At 49.0% G+C, this 14,375-nt stretch overlaps 1 protein-coding gene across 2 annotated transcripts in view; it reads right to left on the bottom strand.

Annotated features, from left to right (window-relative positions):
- The window catches only part of SPSB1 (splA/ryanodine receptor domain and SOCS box containing 1), a 39,306-nt gene extending 30,787 nt beyond the window's left edge, over nucleotides 1–8,519 (bottom strand). The window contains exon 1 of one of the 2 annotated variants that reach the window (XM_030018574.2): nucleotides 8,287–8,519. The gene's annotated coding sequence lies outside the window, so the exon portion shown is untranslated. Of the gene's footprint in view, nucleotides 1–4,937; nucleotides 5,087–8,286 lie in introns of those variants that run through there. The other variant, XM_030018577.2, reaches the window with a different exon arrangement.
- Nucleotides 8,520–14,375: the final 5,856 nt, after the last annotated feature.

Below are 14,375 nucleotides of genomic sequence, written 5' to 3'. Positions count from 1 at the left end.
CAGCAGAAAGTCCTTATAGAAAAAATACCACCAAGTATGTATGCAAGTACACCTAGCAGCAAAGATTGTCCTTTTCCAAAACTAATAAGCTCAGTAAAGCAGCAGATTCACTGGAGGTCCTTGTAGGCAAACATCTGGATGTATCTGCCATCCTGGAGTGACACAGCATACTTGGCAAGTTTCCCCTAGTAAAACAGTGCACTGCTTTGGCTATGGAGCAAGCAGGAGGGTAGTTGCACAATCACAGCCTGCCTGCAGATGTGGGTTATTGCTCCTTCCAGGCTCTCTAGTCAGGTGTCCCCTCCCACTTAAAGTGTTGACACACAAAGCTGTGCCTCTTGCAAATCCAGTTCAGCATCCACACATGAGGCTTTATCTGATTACTCAGATAAAGCCTTGGGATGTCATGTTAATCATGCCAAAAGCACAGATTTGGGCATGTGTGGGCACATATGACCTGCCCTTTCAACAATCTCACTGGAAGGCAACATCTTACAGCCACTTGGCATGCTTCATACCCAGAGGATCAGAAGCACGTGAGGAACACCAGTACCTCAATAAAACAGAAGAAAGATTCAGCTGGGGAACACAGAGTGAATCTTCCACGAAAGTTCTCAGTTCCTTCAAAAGCTGCTTCTTGCAAACACTGAGTTAAGTTAAACTATTTAGGAGCTTGTTGGCCCTTGAGTAGATCGTTTCAAAGTCAATGAACTAATGCAGATACCAAGAACGAACCACAGTATCCAAATTCCAGGATGAACCTCAGCCACTGAAGTGGACCCATATTAATAAACACAGGATACACACTTTGCCCTTTCTTCTCCTCCCCATCCCAACACACAGGAAGTCAAACCCACAACTTGGAAAACCAGTAGCATATTACGATGCTGGTCTGCCTTCACTCTCTGGATTTGCACCACTACCCATGCTCACAGCCACTTCACAGCAGATTAGCTGCCCCTTTTTAACTTCTACACAGCAGCTGTACATTGGCAAGACAGCGTGCCACATACCTAACCTTACAGCAATATCCTGCTGAAATCAGTGCCATGTGTGCAGCCCTTCTGCCCTTTTCCTCTTAGGCTGCAAACTAAGCTATGCTAGCAAGATCTAAGAGATGCATGTGCCTGAATCAATACCAGAGTCAAGTCTGAGGCTGAAACCGCTTACAACTGCCTGTCTGATCCTTGTTGCAAGAGGGACACAGAGCAGTCCAAAAACGCTGTGAGGTAATAGGGAAGAAAGCAATGCCCCGGCTCACAAAAAAAAATGAAACACGTTCATTAGATTGATTCACTCCCACCCCCAGCTTCATTTTGTTCCAGCTGGAAGTGCACAACATGCCACATGGAAAACCCCAGAACATTAGTAGTGAAACTGTGTGGGACATGAGGCAAGGAAGCCAAGCGTTCAAGCCAGTAGTGCAGAACCTTGACAGCAAGCTGTAGGGTAACAACACAGCACAGCCTGCAGCAGCTCATGCCGATCACATAACCCCAGAACAGAAAGTCCAAGCAACTACATTTCCTGCCCAGAGGACTCAAGCCAGGTACTTTCTGGATTCAAGAGGCCCCAAACCTCTTCTCAGCAAAAGTGCCAACAGGTTTCTTCTGCAGCTGTTCAACAGTTCATAGGAACTAGGACATAAACACTAATTCTCCCAGTTCAGCTTACCCCTTACCAGCTGGCCCACAAAGTTTTAAGTATTTCTTTACATGGGCACCACTTGAAACTTCAAGTCCCAGATGTACTAGTGCCCTGGGATTAGTATGGAACAAAGCAATCACTCCCTTGTTGTTCAATAACATCATCAATTTAGCCTTTAAGTAGCATGGGGAAACTAAGAGATAGGTCCCACACAGAACTGCTGACAACCCAGCACCAACCCCATCCATTCCACATAACCCAGTGTCCCAATTCCTCCCCAGTATGGACCAAAGACTACTGTCTGGAAGCATTTCAAGGGTCATTCTTCTCTTCTCACTGAGAAGCAATGCTTCCCTCCCTGCAGCACAGCTCACTAGGCTACACCACTACAGACCCAGGGATCCTGAAAAACTGTATGAAAATGAATTAGGGTATCTAGCCAAGAACTGCACTTTGGCAAACTCCAGGACTTCCTTCAAGCCTCCAAACGCCATAGTTGGAATCCAGGCTTTTTTCACATCTCTACTCCATGTAGAGATTAACTTCCAAAAGGCCATTCAAACCAGAAGTTATCCACAGTGAAGTTCTCAAAAGTTTAAACTAAGAATTTCTAAACATTTGAGACCAATGTAGCCTTCTCATGTAGAGAACGGCTTGGCCTTACCCCTTGCTTGCTTTTCTTGGCTGTTTACCATCTGCGGCTCATGTTCTTTAGAACTAAGTTGTTTCTGCAGTTTTTGTGCAACTGAGTGCCTTTGTACATTTATGGTGTCAAGGCCCCATCTGGGATCTCCTCAGGAGAGATTCCTGACTTGATAACATACCAGCTATCCAAAGAAAGCAGTTTGAAACTAACATCTACACAGCTGCTCTGACTTACAAGCTTCATCAAACTCCCCTCCCAGGCTAAAAGAAAAAGCCCATGTTTGGTAACTCCATTCAGACATTACCACCTTTTGCCGCAAAGCTCTCAAGACAAAAGTTGTTGCTCTCACTTTGAAATCAGGCAGATGGTGGTGTTTTTTGGTTTAGGTTTTTTTTTGTTTGTTTGTTTGTTTCGTTTTTTTTTTTAAAGTAAAAAGCTTTCTCCTCCCAGGGAAAGTTTTGCAGGTTAAAAGCCTTACTATTATACAGTAGCAGCCCTGCTTCAGTTTGAAGCCTGTCTTCCCATGTTCTGGAAGAGGAAAAACTAGCACAGCCATAGGACAAGTGTTAGTGGACAAGACTCTCCAGGGTTAAGGAAAAAAGTAAGGCAAGGGCAGGTGGCTGCTTCTCTAAGATCAGAAAAAGATGTTAATCCAAAGATCTTTGAAGCTGAAGTTCGATGCTGCTTAAGCACAACACAAAACCAGAAGGGAGGATGGCAAGACATCTACCACGTGAATGAAACACTAGAAAGTCAATGGCATGCTAAACCCCCACTCCTAGCTGTGGCGCTTGCACACAGTGGACAGAAAAGACATTTCCCACCTTTTCCAGCCCACTGCCAGAAATCCCTGCATCAGAAGTCTTTACTATTCCAACTGCTTTGATGAGCCACAGGGTAGAGCCCATTAAATAAAACCTGCTATTAGTATCCATCCCTGCCAAAGGTGATCAGGCAAGAAAAGAGTTAGCTTTATTCTCTCCCTTTTTAAAAACCCTAAAGCAAAATGTTGAGTGATTAAAGCAAGGCCACACATCAAGTCAGATGTATAGAAAGGATTAGCCCACAGCTGTCCCTGGCTTGCGGCCCTACCCTCATCCCTCTAAACCATACTCCCTGGGGCACACATAACACTGTCAGATTGCCACGAGCACCAGCTGGCCTGGAAGGCTCTGGACCTTAAGCCCAATCCCAAGCATGACAACATGTGACAAGAACTGTCCCCAGCAGTCATGAGATGGCACCAAGCACCCGTCTCGCTAGCCAGCGCTTGCATCTGCTCATCCCAGTGGTCCAGGCCCAGAGCTCAAATGTATGCTAAGTTAACACTCTAAATTGTTCTTCTCTCTGTACTCTTTCCAAAGAAGGGGCCTCTGCAAAAGCAGCCTGCAGTACCCAGGCAGTCCATTGGGCTGGGACAGCAAGTTTTACTCAGTTTCAGCTCAACAGTAAGACATTATTCATGGTTCAGCTGACTGTTCCGTCAGTACCCTTACTCACTGCCTTTACATGCTGCGGGCTGGACCTCAATATAGCATCCAGCTCACACCAAATCTATTTTACTAGGGAAAGTCTGCTCTATTTCCTTCCCTTAAACACTGCACAGAGTTGAGGCAGCTTGTGCCACCCCACAGCTACAGAAGAAAGCAGCTCCCATACCCAATTAACACCCAGAATGAAGATTTAAATCATGTTTGCTGTATAAAAACACTCCTTAGTCACACAGTCTTTCCAGATGGGCAACTCTGGCATATCAGTAACTCCTGAGCCTCTTCAGGATCAAAACCACACTAGCACAGCCTGCTTCCAGAGCTCAGAAAGGTTTGTTTCGAGATCACATTGTATCCCTGTTTCAGGCAGACAATGACAGATTGTCTGAAGAGTAGCTAAGAAGTCACTATTAGAAGGTTGCTGGCTTTTAAATCCCCCGTAATAGGATGCATTTGCAACAGACATTTTGGTTGACATGAGGAAACCTTCACATTTCAAGAAGGAAAAGAAGCATCCCGCTGGACTGACTGCAAGGGAGGGAAGTCAAGCCTTGCCTATGAAGACATGCAGGGATTTGTTAGCACTTTGGTACTTGGTCAGTTATTCCAATCACTAAACAGAAGGAAGATTTCACTGCCACAAAGAACGTCAATTCCTGCAACTAAGTCAGGGAAGAATTGCCCAACAAACATATACCTAACAACACTGGCAACACATGCATTTGAGCATCTACTACAGAGCTGCACATTTATCAGGGAAGATAACCAGGACAAAAGAAAGTCAGTGAAAGAGCTAGACTGACAGACTTCCATTCTCTCGCTCTCAAACTTTTTCCTCATGACGTTTATGTGAAGCTGTTTGTGCAGAGACACAGCAGAAGCTAAGTGTTTCAATCTGTCCTTTGGTGGAAGGATCGGGGTAGATAACAGGTTGTTCCTGACCTCTCAGCTGTGAGGCAAGCATAAGCAGACATACAACAACATCATACGATTTCTCCCAACTGTATGCACCAAACCAGACATTCTATTTTCCAGTAGCATGCTCATATCCTTCAGACAACTTGGTTTGCACTTCTCCCATGTGTAAGACAAGGTTGCATCTCAGTCACACTCATCACTACATTTATACATTATATATAATTTCTACAACTCACTGTAATTCCTCCAGGAAGGCATCCTGCCATGCACAGGAGTGAGTTTCCTCAGTCTCCTATCATACTCAGTTGCCCAATAAGACTGCTGGATCTCTCCAGGACAGATCCATTATATATTCTTTCTAGGCTTGATACTACTTCACCCAAAGTATGATCACCTGGAAGAGAATTTCCTGATCAATGCACAGACCAATTTAGTTTAGCCCAGGCGCTTCCAAAGGATTACCTATGAGGCTAGAGCAGTACAGAGTTAAAAGGGAATCTACGAATAACCCCTTCCCGACTTCTTTTTTGAAGAGGTGACACTGCTTTAGTAGTCTCTGGGAAAACACAATTAACAGTGCCACTTGTTCCCCACCATGTGCTTGGAAACTAGTACTCGTAAGCTAGGTTTTCTCACGATCAGTAGAGCGTGTTTGGCCATCTCCTGTAGCGCATATCCCATCTTTGCTAAGGACAACTGCACTCACACGCACACCCCTTCCCTCAGCAATAATTTATTGTAACAGTGGCAGCTCTAGCAGTTACTCACAAAGAGTAACTCCCAGTGAAGATTTTTTTGTTGCTCAGATCAGTGTAGTAACTGGAAGTGAGTCAACACCTTGACATCAACCCATTCTGTGACGGCCACCAGCAAAGCAGTCCAGCGACTGCAGTTTGGTAACCTTGGTTCTCAGACGCTTAGTCACTTTTATTCTGCAGGCTTTACACAGCTTTGTCTGGAAGCAGCTAGTATCTAACTTGTATCTTCTACCAGCAGCTTAACTTGCTAAATCACATCACATGCCTGCAAATATAAAGGAGCAGGACAGCAATTTCAGTCAGCCACGTGCACCAGCCTTCAGTAGAATCAAGGTTAGGGAAATTCATACCAAAACAGAGCTTGTTAGTATAATCCATGGAGGTCTAGTAAGCTGTTTCTCCACTGCTATAATACTCCATCACTCTGCTAGTTAGTACATGTACAAGCCTCCTTCCACAGGACACGAAGATAAGCACAGCCCAGCTGAGGTCATCTCATTGATACTCGCTGCCAACACCAGTTAATCCTCACTCCCCTTGTCAACACAAGCCCTCAGCAACTCCAGACTCAGTCAGTACATGTGTACTACAGCCCAAAACCATAAGCACAACCTGCATTGGCCTATCAGAGCTAGCCTATCAGGTGCCAATTCCAGGGTATTCAGCGGCACCAGCCACAAAATTTGACTGAGACATAAACCTCAAACAGCCACAGAGCATACTCCCTTCCACATCTTACATTCTTCAAAGACTACATTGTGACTTGGAAGATGAACTGTCAGCACAGTCTGCACTCATTCACAAAGCCTGGCATACACAGTGTCCTGACTGGCTCACTAGCTACAGATTTTTAATTCCGGTAACTTCATGAATTCTTAATTAGCCTTCGCAAGACAGACTTGACAAGACAAGCAGCCCTTGCAGACTGCTTTCACTTTTTTCTGAGGAGAGGAAATGTAGGGGACCAGGGAAAGAAAGACACAAGGAGAACAACAAGCAGAGCACATTTTCCACATCCAGGATCTAGCAGCGGTGAACTGACTCCACGCAAATGCGGCACATATCAGCTAGGCAGTTCCCAGAACACAAACCCACATCTCGGAAGTATCCGACATAAGTTTACAAACTCCAACCACATTATAGTGCACTTCAGTAACCTCTACAGCAGAGGAGAGAGGCTGCAAAAGCCTGCTGCTGATGTACTGCAACAATACAATGCCCCCCAGAGGAATACACTGCTGAAGTTCATCCCTTGTCTTCAAGGGGGGGGGAGAAGAATAAATTGCTGCTTTATGCATCTGTCATCACAACTACTGAGAGCCATGACAGGGCCAGTGGCCAAGCATATTGACAGAGCAGGGAGGAGACAAGCGCAGTAGCCACTGGTTGGTCAGGGCAGACGCTCCTCCACAAGCCAGTGAAGCGCTTCTCGGCACCACCATTCACTTTGTAAACAGCAGCACAGCTCCATCACATTCCCAGGAGATCCCTTATCAACTCACCACAGAAGTCTCCTTCCTCGTAGGCTGGGATAGCCACTTTAAACCCATCCATCCTACAGCCAGATCTCTTTTACTGCAAGCCACTGGAAACTCCACATAGTTTGGTCCTGGTAATTTAGCAGTCAACTTGCACCCAGCGAGATTAGGCTGCCTATACTATTGTGCTCTGCAATTGCAGACTCTGGTGTAGAAATCAGACATTAGAAGGGTGGGAAAAGCAAAGACTGCTTCTAGGACAAAAGGTTCATAAATTCATCCTGCATCACTATCAGGAAAAAAAGACCTGATCTTTCTCCAAGGTAGCAACTCCCATTTTTACAATCATTTTGTAAACTTCCTTATCTTGAGCAATGGCTCAGACAATTCATAGGTTTCTAATCAGGCATGGCCACCACCAGTCATCAGCCACGCTGACCACCCGCTTCTCAGTCAGGTAGCGAGGAGAACAAACAGCATACTTCAGCACAAGGCTACAGCGAGATTAACCTCTTCTCCTAACAACAGTCTAGGTACTTCAGGTACGGGATTATATAAGCTCCCATTGTATTAGCATAGGTTTATGTAGTAAAAAACCCAGACATACTAATTAGGCCTTGTAAGGTGTGCTCCAGAGACCACCACTGTAACCACAGACACTGAACAAACAACCCGACTTCCTTAATGAGTTGAAGATCTCCACGCTGACATTATCAGTGTTTGCTTTTCAAATCCACACGCAGCTACGCCAGCTGGCCTCTGGCAGCCACCCATCTCACGGCATCCCAACCGCAGCTCCAGGAGCCTCGCAAACGCTGGCAGCTCTTCAGGCCCCGATGCTCGCTTGAGCGACGGGTGCCCCGTTAGCCCCGGCCACCCTGACCGTGCCCCACTGGCACCAGTGCTCCCCAGGGACGGGGCCTTCCCCGCTCACATGCGGCCCCGCAGCAAACGCCAGACGGTGCCCGAACCACCCGGGCTTTGCAAGCGCCTTCGAGCTGCTCAGGCGGGTCAAGAAAGCTTGGCCTCACCCCAGCCTGGCGCTTGTTGGGGTTTTTTGGGTTGCTTTTTTTTTTTTTTTTTTTTAACGTTGGCACCGATTCCGAGCAGCTTGCACGGGCGGGAGGGGGAGCAGGGAGGAGAGACCCGCTCCGCGCCCGCTGGGAACGGAGGCGCCTCGGCGGAGGGAGGGAGAGAGGGAGGCGGAGGCCGCGGCAGCCCGAAGCGGGGAAGCCGGGCCGGTCGCCGCCACCCCGGGGAAGAGCCGCCGCGAAGCCGCCCAGGCCCGCGGGCACCCCGCCGCCCGCCTCGCCTCGCGTCGCGCCCGCCCCCCCGCCGCCGGTTCCTACCGTTCCCAGGCTGCCGTCCGGACCATGGCAGCGACCGGGGCCGGGCCCCGCCGGAGACTGCTCCCGGGGTGGCGGTACGGAGCGGAGCGCAGAGAAATCAGCGGCCGCCTCTCCTCCTCCGCCGCGGCGGGGAGGCCGGAGCCGCAACACCCCAGCTCCTCCCGGCGCCAGGCGCGGCAAGCGGGGCCCGGCCCGTCACATGGCCCAAATAGCGCCCGGCGGCGGCCCCGCTCCGCCCCCCGGCCTGGCCCGGGGCGCGGCCCGCTGCTCCGCCCGGCCCCGTTCCCCCGCCCCGTTGCGGGCAGCCCGCCGCCGGCGGGAAGGGGGCGGGAAGGCGGGGAGGGACCGGGGCCGCGGAGGAAGCGGCGGGGCCGGCTGGCGCCGCCCCGGCGGAGCGGGGGCCGGCGACCGGGGGGTGCGGGCGGCTGGGCGGAGAGTCGTTCCTCTGGGGCGGTGGGGGGAGCGTGGAGAACGGCAGCCTGTGGCTCTGCCACACCGCCCCGTCCCGAGCAGGGCCGGGTGGAGGTGAACGCTCGGCTGCCGGCGGTGTTTCTGGGTGAAGTCGGGCTCGTTTGATTCTTCACTGCCCTGCTTGCTCTAAGAATGGCTAAAAATAGCAGCCGGTCTCAGGCTTAACGCTGGGTTTTGCCTTGTGGACGCGCTAGGCACTTTCTAATAAATTGCATCCTCGGCGTCCTTATACTTTGACGTGATGTTGCAATATTTGCGCGTCGAACGCTCCGGGGAACGTGCATTTGCCTTTTGAAAACTGATTTGTTTACCAAAATAAATCAGGGAAATACAATTCTGTTCAGTCTTTTTTTCGAAAAGCGACTTTTTGGACAAATTTCACCCAGTAACGTCTCTGGAGATGATTCATTTTTCAGTATTCCCAGACAAAAAGAGTCTGTTTGTAGCAATACTGCTTGGAGCTATAAACCAGTGGATTGTCATAAATTAAGCAAGCCATATTGCATGGGATACCTCCAAGGACCACCTAAGAGCTGCAGGAAGTGGTATGAATGATTCAGGAGGTGGCAGCCTGCCATCTGAGTCAGTATGGAACGAATGCCCCTGCATGCTGCTGAGGTTACCGGTTTTTGGGGCTTGGACATTAACACTGGGCCTTGACCAGTTCTCATCACTAATCGTCTTGGGACATGTGAAAAAAAGAGCAGGGTTAATTTGTGTGTCCTCATTTTTATGTCCCTACTTCGAGAGTATTTTGCTTTCATCTTGGCTGAACTTCATTGCCAGCACAGGGCCTTAATTCAAACAAGGTTCAACCATAAACGTGCAAGTGCATTCTCCTTACCTACCGGTTAATTGGATAGGATACTCAGCCATTTTTCTCCTGGCCGTGCTCCTCTTAGGGAGTGGGGAGGTGAGTAGTGAGGAAGGCGATTCCTGGGTGTATACGTATGCTGGATCTCTGGGGAGGCTGGCGGAGGGACGTATACTCTGCTGAGCGCTGAACAGGCTTTTGGTCACGTTTCACGGGCCATGCATTAATGTACAACTTAGTTATGCCAGTGCTTACAAGGAAAAAAATCCTCCAGCTGTGCATGGGATGAAGGGAAATTGCATGGTCCCCAGGGGCCATGAGCTCCCCCGCTGCTCGGTTATTTCTTCAGCCCGGTGGTCACAGCAGGACATTCGGTGACATATAATGGGGCAGGGTCCAGTGCTGAACCCACTGAACTGTCAGAAGAATCAGAAGAAATGAATGTAACGCGAAGGCCAAAGGTGGGGTAGCTAGCCTGCTGAACACTCTCCTCCTCCTCACCCTTTTCAGGCCATGCAGTCAAAAAAATCCCGCAAGAGGACTTAGGCCAACGCAGGGAAAGAAATTCTGCTGAACTCCACGGGAGAGTGCATGCATAGGAAGTTGTTCATATGTGCATTCATATCTTTGCAGGACCGAGGCACTAATTTGTTAAGCATATTTTGAAGTCCCTGGGGAATAGTTGCTCTATGCCAGCCATTGTGGTTCATTAAAAAAACACATTCACATTAGAATGAATTTATTACTCTAGCTGACCAGAAACACCAGGGAGGTTGTAGGTGCAGCACAAATATGTTCTTTCACACCCTGCAAGATAGAAATAGGAGAAGGTTTATGTTAAATGGGTACATGTTTGGGTAGCTTTTTCAAAACTACTTCGCTTTGACCTGGTCCTGCTCCCATATAAGTCAACTTTCCCCGCTAATTTCAGAAGTTCTTCAGCAATAGTGCTCCAAGCGTGTTGTGAAAATCTCCCCCTTTAAGCTTTTCCTGCAGATTACTGTTCAGTTCTTGGACAGTTAGCCAAACCTTGGGGGCCCATACTCCCCCAGAGACCCTGTAAATACTGCTCTGAGGGAGATGAGGAAGGATTCTGACACTGCAGACTGGCTCCAGTGTTTTCTGTCAGCACACTTGCAGCTTGTTGTGTGAATCCAGCTTTGTGGAGAGTTCTTCCAGTTGATCTCCACTCCTGCCTGTTCTGCCAATGCCAAAGATGTTAGAGGAATGTGCCAGGCATACATTAACTGGAGAGCAAGACAAACTGAAGTGTTGTCTAGGGAGACTCCAAAACTGCTTAGAATTGGAGATCTGTGGACCAGATTCTCCTCTACAGTAAATCAATCTACTACACTTACTAAAGTAAACCTACTTCAAATGCTTTGTTTCATTACCGCCAAGGTGGGAGACCGCTGTAATGTGAGAACCTGACTGGTGCTCTTGATGCCTAGAGATGAGGATGGGGAATTTTCCTCTTACCCCGAGACCTTTTCCTGCCCATCTGCTGTGACCTAGGGGAGTAACAGAGCAATGGCCAGGGCCAGGGTCCTGAGGGAAGCCCGAGATCTCACTTGTGGAGGCTCAGAAGCGGGTTCTCATCGGCCTGCCTAGCCACAGCTCCCCAGGGTCAGCACAGCATGAGCACCTTCTGCAGCAGCAGAGACATGTCATCACCGAGTCCAAGAAAGTTGTGAAGGATGTCTGAGAATTGTACAGGAAACTCAGCAGGCTTTAGTCTGCCCGTGAATTCAGCTGCTCTGCTTACTCCACCGCAGTCGTGTTATCTGCTTCCCAGCACTGGTCAGCACTGTGACCCGTGAACTCTCCCTGAGCACCTTGCAGCACATTGCCATTGTCAGACGTGAGCTTCTCTGTCTGAGGGCTACTCACAGTCTTGCGTTTTCTCGTGCACTAGTGCGAGGTGTGCAAGGGTTTCCTGCTCTAACAGAGATCCCCGTTCTTTACAGTGAGAGGGAGAAATGGGGTGGAGGAGGTATAAGAGCAGCAGGGAAGTTGGAGGAAACCAGACATGACAAGTGCTGAAGCAGGACTTTTCAGCTTTGTGGTGGCTTCTCGCCAGATGAGATCACAGCTCCTATGGAATCTTGTCTCCTTTTATTTCCTTAATATTTGACTTTCTTGCTTCCTTAAGAAGCAGGAATTGCTAATCTTCAATCACTTGCTTTGAATACTGTCTGGGTCTCAAACAATAGTGCAAACAGCGGCAGAGGGGGGTGACTGACAAATGCCAGTGTTTATGGCCTGCAGTGGAATCCCTCTAAGCCCGTTTGGAAAACTAACGGGATGGAGCCTGGATTAGAAGAGACTTTTCCAGCTCCCATCCTTGTGAATTTATGCTAAGATTATTAAAAGGGAGGTGGGAGGGGGAATGACTTGGCATGCCTCCTTTTTTGTGGTCAGCATTCAGTATTGTGGATTAGCTATGGGGTCTGGAAGTGGATGAGCACCCGCCTTCAGAAAAATGGGTCCCTCTTGAATGTCTGAAGTGAAGCATCTAAATCCTTCTTAAGAGCATGGACTCGGGCTGGTACAGACTATGTAGATGTGCTTTATGCCTGACTGATACTGACCTTGCAGCAGTACCAGTACCAGTAGGCTGGTAGACCGTAGAGCAAAAAAGGGGATCTTACTGCTTTGCATTTGGAGGGGTTGTGTAAAGACAGGCAGGCAGAGAACATGCAGCTTTCTATGCCCTGGGGAGAGGGGGAGAGAGAGACAGCAAACACTCTGCCCGGAAACATGTACGTGCTGCATGCAGGCTCTGCCTGTGGGAATTAAGGGAGACAATGCAACAGATAGTGAACAATGAGCGTCTGTAATGTACAGCAACAAAGCCAAAGTAACCCAGTGTGCCGCAGAACACAGAAAGACACTGTTAAAACAGCAGCCTCATGAGGTAGAAATCCTGCCAAGCCTGCTTAGAGGACAATCAACAAGCTCTCCTCAGCTGGAAGATGGCTCAATGTGGTGGAAAAGGGAGTAAAAGAGAGTGGGATGCAGGAGGAAAAAAGAGGTGTCCCCCAGCGGCCCTTGGCAGGAAAAAAAACAAACTCATCTTCCTTTTAGTTAGTCTCTTCTTGTGAATTCAGATGTCGGCACAGTCAACACAACACTTCACGCACTGCAACACAAGTAAATGAGGCTGTTGAATGAAATGAAACCCTTTATCCAAAACAAAGTGGAATCCAGGTATTTTGCTTTACATTCACCTGGAAAGCAGGGCCTTGCTGTGGTGTCTCCTGTCACTGCTCCTTTGCCTTTCCGCTTCGGCATAGGGTGCTGGATGTGAAGTGGCCTGCCTTAAAGAATGGGACGTATGTAACTCTGGAGCAGTCGGATGCAGAAGATACTCTACAAACTTCCAACTCTATTTGGAGCGACCCTTACAACACCAGCTGGTTGCCCAGTTACCTCTGAGGTACATGTACTACAGACATGACTACCTCTTAATGAGACGACATGCCAGGAGCACCCCCTTAAAATCACAGTAACTTTCCTGGCTAACACAACTGTCGGCAGTAAAAAGGACACATCGTAACACTCTTTTTGCTTACTGCCCTGTATCTCGCAAGCCTGTATGTAGGGGGCTAAGCACATGGTCGCGGTCTGTGCATGAGAAGCCATTGGGAGTGGGGAAGCAGAAAAATTAGTTCCCTGCCTTTTTGATGGAGAGGCCACGAATGGAAAATGGTAGCAACCAGGATAATACAGGCATAGCAGCTGTGGAGTAGCTCCCGGGAGAGCAGGCTGACCAGAGAGCTCACTGTGCCACAGGAGATCAGTGCTCACCTCTGTGCGGTGTGCGGCTCAAGGAATGGCAGCAAAAGAGTTGGTGTCAGAGGCCCAGCTGTGTTGGTCTGTGCCTCTAGGAAAAGCTCCCTTTTCAGGACAGGGCTGGGAAAAGTGGTTCCCGCCGGCTCCTGCAGCATGAGGAAGCAGCACCCTCTGCTGCTGGCATGCCTGCCTCCAGAGCACCTTTTTAGTTACACACACCTAAGTACTTCCAGAGAGAAGCTCAGGAAAAGCATCCGCAGCCATGTCCCTCTGCAAGTCAAAACACTGCAGCGTGTGGGTGGTTTGTTTGTCAGACAGTTTGGTCATGTCAAAATACTGCTGTTGGGAAAGGAGATGCCAGGCAGCATCTGCTTGCAGCAGATAATAGCAGTAAGAACAGGCCCTGGCTTTGTGCTGAAGATTTTGACTGCTGCTGTTCCCGGCAAGTACTTTGGCTGATAATTGTGCGATGTACATGACTTGATACGCACAACAGGGACGCTGTAGGATAAAGCTCTCCATTCCTCCAGCAGCGTTCCTCTGGCCACTTCCAAACATTTCATATCCCCATGAGGCAGCTAATTGACTATTGCTGCATAGCAAGAGGAAAGGGGAACTCGGGCAAGCAACGTGACTCGCCCACAGTGAGTCAGTGGCAGAGTCCTGCCCCTTCAGCTCTCTCCTGCTAACCATGGACCAGCGATTCCCACGGGGCTGGGAACGCAAGGAAGGAGTCCCGACTCCTCCCAGCCCTAAGCAATCCTAACACGGGGCACACAGCATGGATGCTGTATCGCTACCAGACTGGCTCCCTAGAAAGCTGTGGGATGATGCAGGATCCACGCAGTCGGATAAATCCTAGTCACCCATGGTTTTTTCCCTCCCCTTTGCTGAGGACTTCTTGCTTTTCCCAAATTAAGCTTTTTAACATCAACCAGGTCTATCCCGCAAGCACATTCCCAGATGGGATATGCAACACCTCAGACAGACACAGAGTACTTGGTCTCTT

This window comes from Aquila chrysaetos, chromosome 6 (assembly GCF_900496995.4).
Source record: "Aquila chrysaetos chrysaetos chromosome 6, bAquChr1.4, whole genome shotgun sequence".
Taxonomy (NCBI): domain Eukaryota; kingdom Metazoa; phylum Chordata; class Aves; order Accipitriformes; family Accipitridae; genus Aquila; species Aquila chrysaetos.
The sequence above is the reverse complement of the archived record's forward strand: the minus strand, read 5'-3'. Positions and strand labels throughout refer to the sequence as shown.